Below are 21917 nucleotides of genomic sequence, written 5' to 3' on the forward strand. Positions count from 1 at the left end.
GAGAAGTGGAGAGGCTGTTTGTAAAATTGAGCAATACACATAGGACCTCAGAAGAGATTAGGAACCAGTGAAGTACTCAGTGCATACCCTGCGTATCCTGGAAAACAGCTGGAGACAAGAACCTCAGAACCACAGCAGAGCCAGGGGCTGACCTTCCCTTAGCTCCTGTTCCCTTGCTTGTCTTTCCTGAGGATGGAGCTTTCTTTCTGCTAAAACAATTTTCCTTTAATCTTTTCTGCAGAAGAAAACCCAGAACAAGCTTTACGGGGTTCACTTTAGTTTTGCTGTGAATTTTCTGTAAGCTTGAGGAACTCCGGTGTTTTGCCAACTGACAGATCTGCCTGTCCTCTTTTTCCTTCTCCCCTTTCTTTCTTTTTTTTCTCTCTTTTTTCCCCCTGCGTACAATTTATGTAGAACATCTGGTTTAAAAGTGTCGCAATTTTAAAACATATTATAATGCTCATGGGATCAGAGTATCAACAGCTGTCTATTGCGGTAAACCGCATGTCTGGAAACTGAGTTCTTGAATAAACATAAAGCATCTATAACACATGATACTGAGCAACATGCATTTGTAAACTAAGTATTTAGACCAGATGAGGTGCAAAGGATGGCATTCTTGGTCATGCTGTCAAAGTGGTAAGGGCATCTTCAGTTTTTTAGCCCTGAATTTATCCAGAGATCCTGGAGCCTGTGAGCTAAGTCAGGCACCTGGGGGCCCTCTTTAAAATCTTTTTGTCTTCTTCCTCCCCTGTTTATGCCAGGGTCTGCTGCTTTTGAACTTGCTTTCCTACCATTTAGTCATCACTAGCCTACAGTTTGTGGAAGTTCTTCCCCATCCCTATAATCGAGATTTCCAGAAAAGTAAATGATACTTGACTTTAGTTAGAGCCACTCCTTTCTCTCTGGCTCCTGAAGTCTTCAAGAGAGAATTCTGTATCTACACATATCCATGTGTATGTGTGAGTGGATATCCAATATTTATTGGGTGTTTATCTGTACCAGACACTGTTCTCAACCCTTTTCCTGCATTAAATGACATTATTCTTCAAATAGCTCATGGTATAAGTACTACTATTATTCTCAGCTTACAAATGGGCAAACTGGAGTCCAGAGGACACACAGTGGTTTTAGACCACATGGTTTTGACCATGACAATGGACTAATATCCTTTATAAGTTAGGTTGGAAAACATTTCCCCATGTAATGATTAGGGTTCTACTTGAGGCATTAGGAGAAGTAGGGCACTACGTTTTTGATAAACTCAATCAAAATATATGCTTCTATAAGGACAATTTTACTTATAGGCTCAATGGTGCAGGTTTTTGGGAGAGCTCTCAACAAAGTTACATACTTTTTTCACTAAGTTATTTGGATGGTGCTAAAAGCTCCACATCTACATCATTTGGGAATAGGGTTGGTCCATGAATAGCTGAGAAAAAACACTGTATAAGTTATCTAGATGTAAATATGGATACTTAATTTCTCTCCCTGCCCTCTTTAATGGCCTATCAATAAAATGGGGCAAAAGGCAGAGGGCAAAATGTTATTTTTTTTGTCTTTAAAATGAATTTCATAGATATCTACCACAGTTAATCTAAAAAAAATGTGTGTGGGTTGGGGCTATGATTCAAAATGCATTATTTTCTGCACTTGATTAAGCTTTATTTAGAGTATATATTTTGTATTCCATTTCTTCATAGTGCAACTGGCTCCTGAACAAGGAAAAGAGATGTGAACAGTTAGTCCTCTTAGTCCTATTTATCATTAATTCCAAAGGTCATGGGGCTGCATTTGGATGAGTGTCTATAATAGTTTCTGGGCTACCCTTCAGCATTTGATTTCCTTGACCTAAAGTTTTGTGTTGTGGCCTCAATAAATATATAGATCTGACTTGTACAATGTTTTCCCCTGTGGAGTACAAGGGAACTTGTGAATAAATGGCTCAGAATACTCAAACTGGACTTACGCAGCTTTACTTATGGAAACATAGCATCTATTTTGAGTTTATATTTTCACCTTGATGTTAATTCTGCAGCAGAAAGGTTCTCACCTACCTCCCCAGTGTAAAGTCAAAATCTACATTTAAATGGAGACATCGCACACAGTACGGTCCAGGAAAGCTGGTAAACATAAACCCTGCTGCGATTTAACTGGAAATAAGATCTGATAAGTTAAAAGAAAGAAATTTAAAAAAAAAAAGAACATGGGAAAGAAATGGCATATAAAGGAGTCCATGAATTTCCATTGGAAAAGGTGGAAAATCAAACTAAACAAAAATGAAAACATTGACTTGGAAAGATTCCAATGAAACAGAACATTTTCTGCCATTAGAATATTTAACTGTAATAAGGCCATCTTCAAGGTACAAATACGAGGGGCTTATCTTTGTATCACAACAACAACAGAAAGAGAGCAAGGGCAGATATTAGGGTGCTTTTTATACTCATATTTCCAAACCTCATAAAATATTAGTAGCTGCATCAGCTATAAAAATTAATGGCTCCAGAGTCTTTTGTGTAACCCTCTTCAATTTCATTTTATCACCATTCTTTTTTATTTTTTTTCTCTCCCAGATTTTGTCTTTCTATCTTCTGAAGTTGTTTGGGGTTCCAGTGTTTATGAGCTTTATAAGCTTGATAAGGCTTGTAGAGTAGGATTTCTAACAAAAAGAGTTGAACAAAAAAGCTCGCCTGATTCCTTTACATTGAAGTTTCTATGGTACAGTTAGATTGCGATAACAGATTGTGATAACATTGTCAAAAAGAAAAGAAAAAAACAATTCTGGTCTTCATTACTGAGTTTGTTGCAAACTCATTTTTTCTTTCTTTTGTTCTTTTTTTCTCTTTTTTAATAGCAGGAACTAAAACTTCCAATTTCCTCAGGCCTAACCTGACCTTTTAAAATGTTTTCAGGCCACTGTGAACACCAAACTCAATTCTGAATTTGCATTTACATAATATAATTTTTACCATCAATTAATTGATCACATTTAAATTTAAAAGTATCCAGTGAGTAATAACTACCCCCTGGGGGATGTAAAAAGTTAATTTCCAAACACAAAGGCCACTCTGACTTTCAAAAAGCTGAGTTGAGTTTTCCATTTAAGTCAAAACCAGTAACAAAAAAAGGGAAAAAAATAAAGTTGGTGTTTCTTTGTTTTATTTTATCTTGTTTGACCATCCCCCATGGCTCCAGAGAACCATTTGGGTTAATAAATGAAGGAAAACATTAAAGTTGTGAGGCCGGGAAGGCAAGGAAGCGCTCTGAGTGCACCACAGAGAGCTGACTCTGGAAGCTTCTGCTTTTCCTTAATGGGTTCATCACGAGTGGTAATGTAACGGCCACTCCTGTCTTGGGTATAGAGTAGCCTCTTAACCAATATTCATAAAATGACTGGCCAGGTGAGCTAGAAGACTCAGCATCTGGATATTAAAATCATGCCGTCCAATCATACAGTGAGTCTAACACTGAATGTACAGTAGGTGTTCAATAAATGATTAGGATGGCACGACGAACCAGAAAGGACACAGCTCTTGGAAGAAGAAGACTTGGTTCAGGGGCTCTCTTCTACTGTCAGCTAGCTGGGAGGCCTTAGACAAGTCACTTAACTTCTCCCTAGATGAGAATGCGCATCTTCAGAGACTGTTGCCACAGGGCAATTCTGTTATAGATATAGAACTGTTTTGTGAAGTTGGGGGCAAATGGGGTAAATGCAGGTGCATTAGAGAAATGCTTCCTGGTTTTTGCTTATTGGCTTTGTTTCTGACATGAGTATATCCAGTAGACAAATGTTACCACTTGTACTCAACATCCTGAAGTCAGCCTTACAGGCATCCAATTATTTCCATTTTCAGGGTAGACAAATAATAAATAATAGTTCAGTTACTAACTCGCAGGCGGTGTAAACTGGTATTTTCCTTAACCAAAGTAACCAAGCTATTAGACAATGAATTAATTTGGGATCTGTGATAGGTGTTGGCCTGGTATTTGTACATACCCTGTACTATCATTATGTGGGTATACATCTGTCTTTCTAACAAAACCATGAACTTCACAAGGGCAGAGACTGTGTCTTATTCATCATTGAGTAGTCTCCGCCTCTTCTTCCACACAAGCACCTAGCATTGGGTCTGGCTATAGTCGGTGCTCAATAAATATTTGGTGAATGAATGGACAAACGATGAGAGAAACATAAAACCAATGAGGTGGAATTTAATTCCACAGCCTGCAAATCAAAATCAGGCTGCAAATGGAGGTCATTTTCACAGGGATATATCTCAACGTCACGTGTAGTTAATCAGAACACAGCAATTTTTTTTTTCGTAAGCACAAGACAGATTATATATTTTTTCACATGGCCCCTAAATAGCATCCTCTTCAACTAATTTCAAAACCAAATGGGATGCGTGAAACACCAAATCGAATGCTGATGTGGGTTGGCGTGTGGATAATTCACAAAGGCTGAATCTTTACAGCCATGACTAAATAAGGCATGGCCAAAAAATGTAGTGGAATTGATGGGGTCTACTTGTGGCTATAAAATTGCCCCCAAATTTTCCAGCAAATTGCTCTAGCCAGGGTGCCTTGAACTGGACAGTCCCAAACACAATTCTTCTCCACTTCAACTCAACTCGAGACTATCACTTAGGTAGCAGAATGTGGAGCAAAATGTGCATTAAAAGTTATTTTGCATTTTCAGAACCTAATCAATTTAATCCAAGCAGAGTCTAGCATAGAACCTTGTGTAACTGTGGCTTCCCTATAAGTCTTTGGTCCTCAGTCAAATGCATTATCTTCATGCAGCTAGTAGTTTATTGAATTGACACAGCCTCTGAGATTGCCCCATTTGGAAGGCTACAGGAAGTTCAGTCCAGTGTCTAAGCAAGAACAGGACCCAGGCTGCTTGGGTGGAAATCTGAGCTCTACCACCTACTTACTAGTTGTGCGACCTTGGGCAAGAGAGTTAGCATCCCTGTGCATCAGTATTGCACCTATAAAATGGCAATAATATTAATAGCACCTGTCTCAAAGGAGTGCTTTCAGGACTATATGAGCTGATGTAGAAGAGGCGCCTATAACATTCCCTAGCACATAATAAACGCTATATAAGAGTTTGCTCTTATATATTAAGGCTACACTGACTGCTATATTATAAGAGTATAAGTTACTTTTAAATCTGAAATTGAGACCTAAATGCTGTTGTATATCTTCTGCAAAGCTGTTTCACAAAATAACAAATACTGCCATTCCCCAGGAGGATATGGTGATGTCTCTAAAGGCACTTAAAACTGCAGGGCAAAAGTAATTAACTAACTAACTAACTAACTAACTAGGTAGCTAACCAACTAACTAACAACTCTTTGTGCATCTTCTTGGAGTTAAAATTTTATTTGACATCTTGAAGGAAAATAAACAAATGAAAAAAAAAACCTTGATTTTTATATTAAAACAAAACTTGATATATTTTAGAATGAGGTGCAAGTTCTATGACTTTTCAAGTTAATAGGAGCCTTTAAAGAAATTTCACTTTTGCATTTCTACTTCAGGCTCATCTATCCGCTGTCCCCCACACAGCGGCCAACAGATGTGGGAGTGGGAACCCGGAAGCTGGTGAAGATTCCTTGGGTTAATCCTTCCCAAACTATATAAAGACTAGTTTTTTTAAAAAACAATTTTGTATGCACTTTAGACTAATAATAATTTTATAAAATACAACCAACATAATTAGAAAAAAATGAAACCTACAAGACATACAAAATACAAGTCCCATTTAAAAACTATTAGATTAGGTAGTTATAAAATTACTGTGCCAAATTACTAATAAATTTCCTAAATATGCACTATCCATCTCTGTATTTATCTGGGTGTGAGCTGGTAAGGGATTCTGATGCCCAGGCAACCACACCTGAGTAGCTATTCCAGGTGATTGGTGGGTAGAATCCTGAGCCTTCCTGAGTGAGAAACGGGACTCTGGGTGGCCACATAAATCAGGTGTCTCACTAATATTCTCCCTTATGCAAAACATAGACCCATGTTGGTGCCTAGCAGTGAGCTTCCTTGACTTCTGGTTGGTGGGTTATTGGACCTGAGATACCTAACTTGCTAACATATCCTTGTTGAAGGTGAGAAGTCATCTATAAATGAACACAGAAGTGAGGTGGTTAATTTCCTTATGTAGGGAGATCACTCCAGTGCGGTGGATTTCAACCTCTTTTGGACATCCCAAATTTGAGATTCCCTTGGAAGCCTTTCTTTCTACTAGCAAAGTCCAGATACCTAGGCACACATACACACGCATATTAGTAAGGAATTCAGCAACCATCTCAAACCCATTCCAGTGTCCCCATGCACAGTTCCCCAGCTTGAGGATTGCTACGGACAGTGAACTAAACTGGGCATTACAAACAGCCTCACCAGGAAGTACTTCCACCATCTCTTGATACTTTTATCTCCATAATTAATCAGTCCTGACTTTTCTTGTCTCTAACATTCTTCTGGGGCAGCCTGATGCTGACTCCTGCCTCTACAGCTCCAGAGTGAAAGGGTTTCTCTCTTCAGGGCCTATCATGGCACCATATGATTAGCTCAGTCTGTCTTCTCATAGATTCCGAAACCAAACCGGGCCTGCCCAGTACAACCTCTTCATGGTGGCACATCCCTGAAAGACGAGCAGACAGGTGGGTCCCGGCACCCCTGTTATGAGGTAGCGTCTCCTGGAGCTGACACCCCCACCCAAACTCAAGAGAAACGTAATGATGGGCTACAGGTGGAGCTCAGGTGAGAGATAATATTACTGAGAATAGGGCTCAAGGCTACAATTTCCAAATGCTTGGTGGTACTTTGAATGCCAAGAACCATCTCAGAAACAAAGTGGTTTTTAAACCTTATCCACATGGTCAGGATGTTTGGACTCAGAATGCTGAGCTGAACAGGAGATAGCACAGCAGACACTGCCAGTCACCTAGCTAACATGTGCTGTCCTGTCTTTCCTATTGGCACCCAGGGTTTTAAAAATTATTATTATATTACTTTAAGTTCTGGGATACATGTGTTGAATGTGCAGGTTTGTTACATAGGTATACATGTGCCATGGTGATTTGTTGCACTTGTCAACCCGTCATCTAGATTTTAAGCCCCACACTCACTGGGTGTTTGTCCTAATGCTCTCCCTCCCCTTGCCCCCCACCTCCCGACAGGCCCAGTGTGTGATGTTTCCCTCCCTGTCTCCATGTGTTCTCATCGTTCAACTCCCACTCATGAGTGAGAACATGTGGTGTTTGGTTTTCTGTTCCTGTGTTATTTTTCTGAGGATGATGGTTTCCAGCTTCATCCATGTCCCTGAAAAGGACATAAACTCATTCTTTTTATGGCTGCGTAGTATTCCATGGTGTATATGTGCCACATTTTCTTTATCCAGGCTATCATTGATGGGCATTTGGGTTGATTCCAAGTCTTTGCTATTGTAAATAGTGCTGCAATAAACATACGTGTGCATGTGTCTTTATGGTAGAATGATTCACAACCCTTTGGGTATATACCCAGTAATGGGATTGCAGGGTCAGCACCCAGTTTTGTTCAGACACAACACAATAGTGTGACAGCTAACATTTGTGCATGCCATGTGCATGGCCAAGTAGTGTTCACAGTGCCTGGCATCTATTAACTCATTTAATCATCAGAACAACCCTGCAAAGTTGGCATCTTGCTATATCTATTATACAGATAAGGAAACAGATAAATCAATGATATGTCCAAAGCCATATAACTAGTAAGTGTCACAGGCATGATTTGAGTCCCTGTGTTCTGGCTTCTCGGTCAAGCTGCTGTATTGCCTCCTGTCCATCCCCAGCTCTAGGGGCAAGCCTTGATTTGTTTAATCTGAGCAGACCATGGCATTTTCTTGCTAACTGTTATTGGTTCAGAGTGGACACATGACCTAGGATAGGTCACAAAGATGAAAAGAAAGGACTGTAGCTCACAAGTGGGAACACAGAAGTTCAGTGCTCCTCATTGTCACGTCGTGAGGGTAACACATGCCAACACTGGTGATAACAGTGTAGAAAAATGGAAAAAAGTCCAAGGGTTTGCTGACATCATTGACCACTGAATCAGCTAGTCCTGGAATCTGCCCTAGTTCTGGACAGTATGTGTGATACCAAAAAAATGTCTTATCCTGTTGCTTAAGCTAGTTTGTTTTTATTTTTTTATTTTTGTATTTTTTTTGAGATGGAGTATCGCTCTGTCGCCCAGGTTGGAGTGCAGTGACGCATCTCCTCTCACTGCAAGCTCCGCCTCCTGGGTTCATGCCATTCTCCTGTCTCAGCCTCCCGCCTAGCTGGGACTACAGGCGCCTGCCACCATGCCTGGCTAATTTTTTGTATTGTTTTAATAGTGACGGGGTTTCACCATTTTAGCAAAGATGGTCTCAATCTCCTGACCTCGTGATCCGCCCACCTCGGCCCCCCAAAGTGCTGGGATTACAGGCGTGAGCCACCATGCCCGGCTGTTTTTACTACTTGTTTCTAAAAGCCTTTAAACTGACACAGATGGGTCTTAGAGGCCTATCCGAGAGTACATTGATTGAAGGCCAGGATGGACATTTCAGAGAGTTACAAAATACTAGATCAGATTCAGAATGCACTTCAGAGTCTAAATTTTAAGTCTTTAGGGAGAGGGCATCCATGTGGTGGGTCCTCAAGCCACTTGGTTGATACTGTTGTTTTTTATTTTGGCTGGTTTGTGTGCCTATGTGTGTGTGTGTACATGTGTGTACACGTTCATAGACACAATGGTGCTCCTTAAAAGGGATGGGGAAAGAAAAGATGGGGATTGGGGGACCTGCCTGCTGTACCTACTGGTAAATATATGCATCTTTTCTATTGGGTTCCTATTGGTAACTCTAGTCAAGGATGAGTAACTTACCTGGAATCCTACAACTAGCAAGTGTCAGACCCAGGATGACAAAAGCAGATATGTGGCTCCAGAGGCCATGCAGTTAGCCACTATACCTCCTTTGTGGAAGCAGAGACTGAGCTAGGTTGAGGTACATGATTTATTGAGGATGTGCTTTCAGTAGGAAAGAAGCTACGGAGAAGAAGAGGTCAGGGCAGGAACTAAACAAGTATGTGGCCTCCGCTGTAGTCTAGCTCTAGCTCAATGTTAGCAAAAGCTCTGGAGTAAGAATTACATCAAATAATTGGTCCAGCTGGGAGAGGACTCTTACCCTGAAGTAGTCCTGTGTTAAACAGTCAGTCAATGGACTGCCTTCTGGGTAGGGGGATATTGTGACCTCCTTGGCAAGTGGCTCTAGCTGGCTAAGAAGAGGTAACATGGAGCCCTTAGCAGTCAGCACAGCAACTAGGGAATGAATGGTATGGCCTGGAACAGAGGATTTGGTTGTAGCACCAACACAGTCCACTACAGCTTCCATCAATATACACTATTTCCTTTGTCTGGAAACCCCTTATCCAACTTTCCACTCACATGCGCAGTCTCACACATCTGCTTTATGACTTTTACCTTCCACTGTCCTGTGAGCTCTTCGAGGATATGGCCTGTATCTTATTTCTCTTAACATCAACATCCCAGAACTGCCTACTCTCCATGTCCCTCCCCTGGCCAGGCACCCAGCAGATGGCTGGCATGGAATGGAGGCTTCAATAAATGTTTGTGGGATGCATGAATGGAGAAATGAATGGATTTCATGAATCCACACACTGCTAATTTGGAATTTGTGATACTTTGGAGACAGGATATTTATTGAGTAAAAGATTGGAAAAAATACTCTAACTTGGGCTTTTACTACTTCTGTAGTTCATTACTAAGGAATGCAAGCCTCTAGTCCTCCTTCCCCCACCCCATAACTTTCCACATTTTATAATATGTAGAATAATTACAACTCAAGAAACTGCATTTCTTTTAAAGGTTGGCTAACCTCTGCTATTTATTTCTTTATTTGTTTTAAAGGTTGGTTAACCTCTGCTATAATTAGACCTCTTAGTTAAGTTACAAGAAATTTCTTCACTATCCTGTCCTTGATTCTGGAGAAGATCACAACACTTGGTTAATAAGAATTTCACTTTTAGTGTCATACTTGAGGATGAATTGTAGAACACGATTAGAAAATAACTTGGTTCTTTCAAAATGCAAGAAGAAAAAAAGCAAAAATAGTCAATAATTGAACTTGTCTCCCATTGGACGATGATTTTAGTATTTCTCAAAGAGTCATCCCCGGGCAGCAGCAGTGGCAGCATCACTACCTAACTTGTTGGAAATGTACATTCTCAGGCCTTGCCCTAGACCCACTGAATCAGGAATTCTGAAATAGGGCCCAGGAAACTGTGTTCTAGCAAGCCTTCCAAGTGATTCTGATGCTGTCCAAGCTCGAGAGCCACTGGCCTAAGAGTTGAGTCAAGCAGACCTCGTGTGGATTCCTATCAGCCTCTTTGCAGCCTATGAATAATCTCCTTAGCACTCATTCCCTCTATTTGTAAAATGTGGAAAAAATGGTGTTGCTATGTGAATTTATGAGTCTATATATGTCAAGCTCTCAACACGGCTGGGCACAGATTGCTTTCTCTGTCATTCCTACGATTATGGGTGTATGGAAGAGAAACAGAGAATAGGGTATATCCTAGCATTTTCTCCATGATTGGCTTGAGAGGCCAGAGTCGGGCAGTAATGAGGAGGTCTGACTATAAGAGGAGAAGGTTGGAGTCTACAATCCGGGATAGAGAAAGGAGACATTCCTGGGCATCCCAGAGAACACATTTGTCTGACAAATGTAAACTGAGATGTACTGTGAGCCCCTCATGGAGTTAAGGACTGGAGATCAGACGTGAATGAGATGACCATGGTCCCTAGCCCTCAGGGGGACTTACAGTGTAGTGGGTGGGGTGGAAATTGTGTTCTCTGATGCCAGCATCCCATAGAGGGTTGTAATGGGTGGGGCGCCCAAGCTATTTCTTTGCAGGGAGTATATCTATAGGTACTGATGAACAAATATCCAAGCCAGAAGACCTCTGTGGATAGGTGGGAGTGGACGTGGAGTGGTCTGAAGGCTCCCATGGCCTTTCCTTGCTGGGGTCTTCAGGGTGACTTAATAAAAAAAAATTCTCCTCCTCCCTCTCTAGAGGCACTACATACTCCTCTCCCTAACAGTTCTCCATTCCTTCATTCCAGCTGCTCCCCCAAGTCCTTGACTCAGAGGGCCCATTCCAAATCATCATGAATATGCTGAAATTCAGGACCTCAGAGAAGGAACACTGATAATAATGGTGATGAGAAGAACAACGGTAGCTCCTGCCTGGGGAGCAGTGCTTCCTGTAGTCCCGATGTGAGCTATGCATATATATGTTGCATCTTACTTACTTCTAATCACAATTCCAGCAGGTAAACAGCGATGCTTTTTTTTTTTTCTATTTCACAGATGACAAAACAGAGACTTCAAAAGATGATACAACTTGCCCCAGGTACAGTGCTAGTTTGTAACACCAGGCACAGCGCTTGGGGGTAAAAGCCCAAGTTTACACCTAGGAAAATGAGCCCAGAGCAACACAGGGCAGGGATTTTCTCAAAGATTCACAGCAACCGAGGAGCATAACAAGGATTGAAGCCTCTATCTCCTGATACCCCCATCCAAGAGCCCCGCAAAACATGTACTTTCGTTTATGGTAGACCGCAATGCAGCAACAGTTTTGTGGCAGATGGTTAACGCCCCTTTGAAAAATAGAAAAAGATTATTAAAGCTACTGGTAACATTGGCTGAAAAGTCTTGGAATTTAAAATTCATCTTAGCCGATTTGCACAAACACCCCGGCCGTGTTTTATATAGAAAACGTATGGCACACGCTTTGATTACCACGGCTAATAAATCCATGCACGCTTCCCTCTTCTCTGCAACATAAATCCTTTTCCTCCCTGGCTATTTAATATGCAAGGCAGATTGGAACATTAGCGGTGCAAGAGGGTAAATAATCTGGTAATTGATCTGGGATTTGTGGATTTTTACCTCAAATTTCTGTTTATGGTTGGAGGTCGTAAGCTATACAAACCTCTATTGATCAGAGTTCTTTGTTTAAACGGAACCTACTGTATTTATTTGTGTTGCTCTTCCAAAGTCAAACAAAAAGGGCACTGATCTAGCTAAACCCCGGCATGGCACCGTGGACATGTGGTCCATTCACTCGGTGTACAGATGTTTTCAATCTGCACACTTTGTCTTTCATATCCATGTGAGATGAAACAGCCTTCATTTAGCCTGGGAGACACGCCAGCAAGAGAAGATGCAAACTTAACCCTTCACAGACACGTTTCCCTGTTCTCTTTGGACACTGAGATGTGATTCTTGGGAAGCAGAGTGTTCCCCTAAAGATTCAACCTGGTGCTCTCAGAGTTGCTCTGTCCATAGTTACTCTGTGTATCTAGAAAATAATAATAATAATAATAATAATAATAACAATAATAATAATCCCTTCCACTCCCGTCTTTGCCCCCCAGCCTCTACCTCCCTATCTTTGGCAGTTCTTCAAAGCTATAGACCTCTTGTGAAAGAGATATAAGATGGGGAATGGTATTATCTGCTGTCTCTGGGCATTTCAAACAATCCTGCATAGAGGATGAGAGAGATTTACTAAGGGTCAGTTTGGCCAGTGCCTGGGTCCTTAAAATACAGGCGAGTTGCTATCACTAGGCCCCCTTTCCTGTGGTGTACTTTACTCTCTCCCATTTCTGTTTCTTTAACAGCAACGTAGCCAAGGTTTCTCAACCTTGGCACTCCTGACATTTGGGGGAGGATAGTTCTTTGTGGTGTGTGTGTGTTGGGGCCAGGGACTGACCTATGTGTTGAAAGATGTGGAGCAGCGTCTCTGGCCTCTACAAACCAGACATCAGGAGCACTGCCCACCAGAGCTATGATGACCAAAACTCCCCAGGCTGAGAACCCAGTTTCCCCCAGTTTAGAACCCTTGCCTTGTAGGGATTGCATGTGGTATTATAAAGGTCATGAGCTTCACAGCAGACGGTCGCTCTCCCACTGCTTTTCTGGCCTCCTGAAGGCTGTTTGACCTTAGCAACGTCTTCTCCTCTCTATTACAGCTTCCCCATCAATGAGGTGTCTACTAGAAGTCCCGGTTTCCAAGGCTGCCTGCTGTGGACCCAGCAAAAAGTGGTGTGGTCAGCGCCTTAGCCCAAGCCTAGTTTGGAGGGGTACCGGTGCATGTCCCTTAGCAGCAGCCCTGGAAATAAGCTCAAAGGCAGCCCAGAGGACTTGCTGAGGGAAGGCAATGGATGCAAGAATGTGAGATCCATTCCCTTTAAGGCCCCATCAGCTTTTGAACACCCTGTGCCAATAGTAGCAGCTCTGGATTTCTGGACAGAGCTATGTGGCTTGGCAGTTGGAATCAGGATGGGTTCGCTTTTTCCTTCCACCCCTGGCTTTGTGGCCCTCCCTTCTTAGAGCTGGAGCTGAAGGCTGGCTGCTCCCAAATGCTTATCCATTGCTCTGAGTAGGTGAATGTGTTAAATAAATTGAAGTCCTTCATAAAATAAGGTTATTCTCAGCTTGGCTGGCACATTCTCCTGGCTGTTAAATCTTTGGAAATTACATATCAGGACCTGGCTATAATGTGAGTGGCTTTATCTGCAGACCTACTGAGGTTGAAATCTCAGCCTAGCCACTTTCTAATTGCTAAGTGTTCTTGGGCAAGTTGGTTTAACTTTCTGTGCTTGCCAATCCCCACTGGCAAATGGGTCATGATAGTGACCTGAAAATACTGCTTTGAAAATAAATAGGGAGTTTCTCAGTGTGTGTGTGGCACACTCTTGACATTACCAAACAATACTGCTATTATTATTATTATTAATTATTAAAGTGTTCTTACTGGTTGTCTAATTCATGTAAAAATTCAATATCGCATGAAGCCTACAATCCAAACGTAAGTGTTTTAAGATATTCACTGATAGATCTGTGTGATATCCAGACAGTTTTCTTTTCACTTTTCCTTATAATATTTTGTGATACAAGCTTCAGTCATAATGTTTGGGGAGGATTATTTCCATCTCTTTCAAACTCTGATTTTCAAAGCGAAAAAGATGTGTCTAAATATAGCAAAATGGGACTTGTACGAAATGGAGAATAGACTCAGCAAATTAAGGCTAGGGTCTTTATCTGCAGAAGCACACAAATTTAGGTCCTGGGTCTAGTGAAAGTCACCATGACCTTTATAAAAACATAACGTTTTACAGCTTACAACTTGATCTCACGTACATTTTATCACTAGATGCCCCATTTATTGGAAGGCATGAATACCCCCACCTGGTCACACTTTTCGAGTAGGAATGAGGCCCTGGGGTCTCTGACTCCAAGTTTAGTTCTCCCTCCAACCTGTGCATTCATCAGCCTGATGGTGGACAAGCATTATGTCCTGGGGAGGGGGGGTCTATATTTTCTCCCTTTTTCCATCAGTCCTTAACCAAATATTTTACAGGGTGTAAAAAGAGATCATCAGCAACTGGAAGTATCTTATGAAGAAAGGAGAAATAAAATCAAGACACATACACATACACACACACACACACACACACAATTATTCTCCAAGCTTTCCTACTTTTTTCTCATTTTTCTCCTCTTCCCAAGCTCCCCCTGACACCCCTCAACACTCCCCACAAATATATCATATTCCTTGTGCTTTTCTTGGGTTCGTGTTTATCTATTTCACTGAATAAAACAGTTTGCCTTTGGGCCATTTGGTCTAGGAAACTTCTCTCTTGAAATATGTATTCTGAGACATTCACAATTGTATATGCAATCGACATGTAAGTCACGAAACTGTATATAAGCAACCTGGAGAACAATGTTTCAAGAACCATAAACCAGTATCGGTGAACCTTCTCTCCCAAGCCCTTTCTCTTTTGCTCATCAAGTTAAACTATCCTAAATTTTATGTTTACTATTCTCTGGCTTTTTTATAAAGTTGTATTTTTCAGGTAGTTATCTCTGAACTGTAAGTGTATGTGTGTGGCTTGTTTTTAACTTGGTAAAAATGGTAAAAATCACCATATTTTATATTATCTGGCATCACCTGATTTTTCCTCTCTGTGTTAGATTTCTAGGTTTCATTTATGTTGGTGCATGTACCTGTGTGTAGTTCATTTATTTTCCCTGCTAGGTAGTGTTCTATTCCATTTATTCATTGTCCTGTTGATAGATATTGGGGTCATTTCTAGTTACCTAGTTTTTGTGTATTTGTTTATTTACAAGTATTAGCTTGGTCCAAACATAATGGTGGTTTTTGCCATTGAAAGTAATGGCAGAAACCGCCATTATGTTTGTACCAACTTAATACAACTGTATGATATTCTTGTACATGTTTTTCAATGCATGTGAATAAGAGTTTTTCTAGAGTACATATCTAGGAGTTGAACTGAAGACAGGTCAAGAGACCATAGATCTCCTCCCATGACAAACCATCTGGTTATTAAAATTTTCTTATTAGTTTGCTCCAAAGAGGACACCTTGTTTTTTTTGCTGAGGGCGTTTTTTTCTTCCCAAAGTGTGAGTTTCCACTTCCTGACTTCCCCCAAAATGGCTACTCAGCCAGGGTTCCTCTCTTCCCCATTTGCACACACCGCTGTAGTTTTAGAAGAAGCCCTTTGGTTTGAATCCTGGCTCTGTCATTTACCAGTAATGACTTTGGACAAATCCTTTGTGTCTCTTGTTTAACTAACAGGGTTACATTGAGGATCTTGCTCTTTTAGAGTTGGAAATAGGAGAAAGTTCCTCTTCATTTTTTCCTCCCAAACGTCAACCTACTCTACCTGTCCCTGCATACACACACACACACACACACACTCTCTCTCTCTCTCTCTCTCTCTCTCTCTCTCTCTCTAAAAGGTGTTTGTGATTTAGAATTTATCATGAATCATGAGCAAATTGAGGTTGGTACATGGAACAGTAGCATATTGAATCTTGAACCCCCTTTTGTTTCATAGTGGAATGGACAAATTATACCTGATTTAAAATGCCATGGCAAGTTGACTATTTTTCTCAATTCAGGAAGAATCTTGAGCCCTGCCCAAAGGCAGGAGGAGACAGACTCAAACCATCTATGGCATTTCTTGTTCTATGACATATCAAGGCTTCCTGAGGGGCTCCCAGGACCCCCACTCTCCAGGGTGGAAGGGACTTGGCTAGCTTCCATCTTGGATCTCCGCATTTAGCCTATCATCCTCTGACCCAAAGCCTCAGCCCCTTCATCTGTCAAATGGACATTATAGCAGGTAACTATTAAAAACACAACAGTCATTACAACTAATTACAGCTTTTACTCCTGTTTTGGAGATCCAACATGAAAGACACTTCGTGAAGATGGAATATTGTGACAGGGGATAAAAAGCAATTAATTAAACAATCTTATGCATAATCAAACACAAAGCGTTCTTCAGTTGCTGAGAGGGTGGGTGGTCCTAGATGTGATTATTTCTTGGAGCCCCCACCCTTGGCACCAAAGATCTATTTCACATGTACACCACATCCTATAGTTTAAGTAAAACCATCCCATACTCTTACCTTCCAAACTCGGTGAAAATCTATCCGCCCACCACACTGTGTGCTGAGGTTTGAGAGCATCTTTCATCTCTCCTTACTCAACTCATCACACCCAAGGCCCTCCGAGCTCACTCCCTCCTCTGTAAAGTGAGGACAATACCAGCACCTAGCCCTCAAGCCTTTTGTAGGAGAGCGTTGTGAGTTAATCAGCAGGACTCCTGGAAAGTGGATTGAAGGCCTTGATTTGCACCCTGGCTCTTACTTATGAGCTTGTGGTTCTGAGCAACTTGTCTCATCCCTCCTACTCTCATTTTCCTCACCTGTAAAATGGGACATATACCTAACTGTTGGACTACGTAACTGTTGGAGGAGGTGCTGATGACTAAATAAGATATTACCGCAATGCCTGGCATGCTTTCCATTTTCTTCACACAAAGGGTATTCTCAATAAATGACAAGTAACTAGCACTTTCTTGGAACACAGTTGAGCAACTTGTCCAGGGCTGTCTAGGACAGCATTTTTTCTAGGGTGGAGACAGATAGTTACAATACATACCCCTATAAATTAAACAAGCCTCTCTTTTTGTGTAAATAAAACTGATTGAATGAATATTCACCAACATTGGAGGGCATGTTTAGAAGGATCTGGCTTAAAATATAGGCTAAGTAGTATGTAGGCATTCCAGGTAGTTTGTACTTAAAAAAAATAAGCAGAATAGCTCAAACTGAGAAAATAGTAGATGGTCCATGAAGCTTATTGATTAGGAAAGAAGCTGATGGTATATAAAGATAGAGAGAGAGAGAATAAAACAAACAAATAAAAAAAGGCAAATGGCAGATGTCTTTCTCCAGGGGCAGGTATTGCTGTGAGAAGATGCTGCTTCTAACAGGAGCAACTCCATATGGCAGGCTGCAGGGGAGGCAGCCCACAGTTTACTTATTTCATGATGATTAATGCTTATTTTTAGCAGCTAGTTCAAAATAAATCCATAAGGAGGACCTCTAAACACCCAAATTCCTCACTTGGGTCCGGGGTTACTTATGCTAAAAGCTCAGGGAGAACAGCCCTGTGTGGAGTTGACCCAGTGAGAACCCCATCCCTCTCTGTGGCAAATAGGACAAAATCAGAACACATGGAAAAATGACAATGAAAATGAGGTCCACAGGTAGCGTCTCTACTCCTACAAGGAGCACATTCGCAGCGCTCTAGAACGTGGCTAATACTCCTCAACTCCCATTTGCAGACACACCCAGCTTAGGAAGTCCCTCTGCCTTCAACCTACCACCTGATTCTTACAGTAGCACCATGAGGCAGACAGTGCTAATGCTGCTTTCTTCTCCCCACTTGACAAACATGGAAACTGAGGCTTGAGGAGGCCAGGGGCCTTTCCTGGGGTCACAGGAGGCCTCCAGTGGCCTGATCTATGCCTTGTGACTTCAGAGGATGTATCATTTCAGGAGTTTGGCAGTTGGACATGCCTGGAGCATTTGAGACCTGGAAGAATATGGATGGGAATCCAGAAATGGGGGTTCAGTGGAGGGGAAGTCAAAAGGGAGCAGGGGCTGGAGTCATCTATTCTTGTGGCAAGGAGCAGGTGGCGGGATTCCTTTCACCTTCCTTCATCTTTCTTGCAGCTGTAGCTCTCAGAACCCAGTCAGTTCTGCCTTTTGAGTGGTTGCTATGGATGCTACATAGGAACAAAGAACCCTTTTGAAAGAGTTTGCAGGTCTGGGGTGAGTCTGCAAGGCCAGACCCCAGAAGCAGAGAAACAGGCGAGAACCTCAGTGCCTGGACATTGGTGGGCATTTGCTGGCCCATGGGGCATCAGTGAAGTAGGAAGGAGGTCAGATCTTATCAGCCGTGATGGGTGACCAGGCAGCAAGATCCCAGCGAGCAGGACCCTTTCTGTGCCTTGCTTTGTATCCGCACCGAGGAGCTGCGTGGCTTGACAGTTAGTACATGCATTTCACTTTTTCCACAGCTGTCAAATCAAATTGATTTTCAGTCATTTTAATCTGGGTAGGATCAGTAAACCAGATCCCCTAGGTGAAAAGCTAGTTTATCAAAGAAGTCATTTATCCAATTCTTCTGCGATAGGAACAGAATCTTTGAGTGGCTTTCAGAAAATGAATAGCCAATTTCAAAGGGTTTTGGTAACAATAATAATAATTACCTTTTATGAAGCATCTTTGCTGTGTTCTTTATATCCCTTTTCTATTTCTCCAGTAATCCTTTGAGGTAGATAATAGCTCAATTCGGGAGTACTTACTTCTGTGCATTCTCTCGTGACATCCTAACAACTCTGCAGTGTGTGTATTATGATCCCAATTATTTAGCAAATGAAATGGAAGCTCCGACACTCACATGTAACTTGCCCAAAGTCACACAGGCAATGACAGAGCTGGAGTTCTGACTCAGTAACCAGCGTCTCCAAACCCAAACTCTTCCTGCCTGCCCCTTCCACCAATCACAGCTCTCCTGCTGCCTAAGTCCTTTCTCTCTTATCATCCTACCATATTTGCTTTTGAATTCTGACTCAGGACTTGGGGTAGCAGGCATAGTATGGGATCTCTTTTGAAGCAGGGACATTGTAAGGGTATTGAGAGAAAGAAGAACAGAACTAACGCCTGCCCCCACCACAACCACCCAGTAAACAATAAAGTCTATATCATCCATTCTATATTCTTTTTTTTTTTCTTAAGACAAGGTCTCCTTTTGCTGCCCAGGCTGGAGTGCAGTGGCATAATCATGGCTCACTGCAGTCTTGCCTCCTGGGCTCAAATGATCCTTCTACCTCAGCTTCCCAAGAAACTGGGACTACAGACATGTGCCACCATGCCCTGCTTATTATTGTATTTTTCATAGAGATGGGGTCTTGCCATGTTGCTCAGGCTGGTCTTGAACTCATGACTTCAAGTGATCCTCCTGCTTTGGCCTCCTAAAGTGTTGGGATTACAGGCATGAGCCACTGCGGCTGGCTATGTCAGCCATTCTTCAGTCCAGCTCTGCAAACTGTAGCCACGTGCCCTCGGCTGGATCATTACTCTGGCAGGCACAGTTTCTGCATCGATGCAGAGAGAAGCTGCATAGATAGAAGTGAAAACAGAAAGTTTATTCCCTAGATAGTTGTCAGTGTTAAACAGGATAATGCATGTGCATGGCTAGCGTAGACCATTGGGATGCAGTTGGTCCTCAATTAATGTTGCTCTAGCGTCCCATTCACCAAGAGACTGGTTTTCATCTGGGGCCCGAGTTTGCACCCAGGAGACACTGGGCCATGCATGGAGACATTTTTGTTGGTCACCCCATTTTTGTTTGCCGAGTGTTTTTGGCATCTAGGAGGTCGAGGTCAGGGTTGCTACTCAATATCCTATAATACATGAGACGGACCCCACCACAAATAATTATGTAGCCCCAAATAACAGCAGTGCTAAGGTTGAGAAATGAAACTATAAAGTCACTAAAAGGTCTGCCCTCCCTTAAAGTGGACGTTGGGAAAATTCCCTGACCTCTTCCGGCCTTAGCTTTCTCATCCTGGCAATGGGAGGTTTGTACTAGGTGGTCACGGGGACCCACCCAGGTGCATCATTACCAGCTTCTGGAATGTTGCTCCTCCCACTCCTGGTGCGGGCTCCTGTGGCCGCTGTGGAGAGTAGAAGCACCAGAACTGGCAGCCCCTTGCTGCCGGTGATCTATGTCTTTTGCCTTCCTGGGGTGGGAGGGTTCAGGCAGCCCAACCCATCCCCACCCTTCCAGGACATTCTCTCTTGGCCCTGCACTGGCATGGCTGTCGGGATCGACAGGCCCTCACCCGAGGGCCTTGCATGAATCCAGACACACCTTGGCTCCATTACCCAAAGCCTGGCAGCGGATCAAAGAGCTCTGGTTAGAACATTTGGCAGCAGGAGGGAGATCAGCAAAATGGTCCTGCACTGGGTGCAGCCTAAGCACAGCCTTCCAGGTAGCTGCTGTCTGCGGCCTCTGAAACTTCTGTCTGTGCCAGAGCCTGGCCTTCTCTGAACCCTTCTCCCAGGACACTATCACCTCTCTTCCCACCCTTCTGTCTTCACCGTCCCCCGCATATCCCTAGATCCTGGTGCTGTAGAATTGTGAATGGATCTCAGGACACCACAGGAGTGTGCAGCCTGACCTGTGCGCAGTCCAACTTCTCTGCTTCTTGCCCCGAAGGAAAAATAACAGCCACAACAGCTCCCATTGTAGCCAGCACCTGGGTGTCAGGCTCTGAGCTATGTGCTTCACGTGCGTTATCTCATCTCGTCTTCACCACAACCCTCTGAAGTAGATTCCATTATTATTCATTATCATTCCCATTTCGCTGTCATTTTAATAACGATGTGTTGGGCAGCCATTTAAGCCCTTTATGTCATGTGACTTTTCATTAGCTCATTTGTTCCTCACAGCATCTCTATGGGATGAGTACTAGTCTCATTTGCATTTTACAGCTGGGGAAACTGAGGCACAAATAGGTGAATGTGTAATGGATCTGAGATTCAGACCTAGATCATCTGCTTCCAGAGTCAAAGCCCTTGACCACTGTGCATACTGTCTCCAAAATAAACAAAAGCAGATTCAGAGAGGTTAATCAACTTGCCCAAGATCACAAAGTCAAGATATGTTAGCAAGACCAGAGGGAATGAGGTCTGTCTATCTAGAGTCTATTTATTTTGCCACGGTACTACTTGATGTGTGTGTGTGTGTGTGTGTGTGTGTGTGTGTGTGTGTGTGTGTGTAGTTCATTTCTTTCTTTACATATTTGTTTTTGAGACAGAAGTGACTTTAAAAACACGTGCATATCTACGATAATTTCATCAATCATGACTACATAAAACAAACTGATATGAACAATTCATGGTTGATTGTACAATATGTGGACTACTATAAGAACTGGAAATTAACTAGTATGATCGATTGTCCTCAACAGATTTAATGAGGAAGACTAATTACATGAAAATACTTTTATTTCCAGTTTTAGAAATTCGTCAAAGCAGGGAGGGCTTCCATTCTGACAAATAGATTGAAGCCCAGAAAACGTAAGGACCGAGGACCTGAACTAAGACAAGTCCTCACCGAATTTCATCTGACCCAGAGTCTGTGTTCTATGGGTTAGATGATCCTGCCTCTTGCAGGATGAGACAAAGCTTCGAGTTTGGGTACAGAGGTATCCGGGAGCAGGTGGCCCAGGCAGAAGAAAGAACAAATGATGACAGGCGGTATCACCTCTCAGCTGGCCCCATATCCCTGTCCGGGAAGGTCTGGAAGCTTTCACAGTGATGCATTCCTCAGTGAGGCTCACAGGGCTTAATGAAATTGCAAAATATCCTAAAAAACAACATCTTATCATTTTCC

The 21917-nt window shown here is 42.4% G+C and overlaps 1 long non-coding RNA gene across 9 annotated transcripts in view; it reads left to right on the forward strand.

The window, feature by feature from the left end:
• The window catches only part of LOC139359923 (uncharacterized), a 255904-nt gene that overhangs the window by 56999 nt on the left and 176988 nt on the right, over positions 1-21917 (forward strand). For 6 of the 9 annotated variants that reach the window (XR_011616590.1, XR_011616588.1, XR_011616593.1 and 3 more), the window contains exons 3-4: positions 11185-11338; positions 11432-11474. The exons of 1 other annotated variant lie outside the window; for it this stretch is intronic. This is a non-coding gene — a long non-coding RNA (uncharacterized lncRNA). Of the gene's footprint in view, positions 1-11184; positions 11395-11431; positions 11475-13098; positions 21916-21917 lie in introns of those variants that run through there. 2 more of the 9 variants (XR_011616594.1, XR_011616596.1) reach the window with 2 other exon arrangements.

The sequence above is a fragment of the Macaca nemestrina genome, chromosome 18 (genome assembly GCF_043159975.1).
Source record: "Macaca nemestrina isolate mMacNem1 chromosome 18, mMacNem.hap1, whole genome shotgun sequence".
NCBI classification, from domain to species: domain Eukaryota; kingdom Metazoa; phylum Chordata; class Mammalia; order Primates; family Cercopithecidae; genus Macaca; species Macaca nemestrina.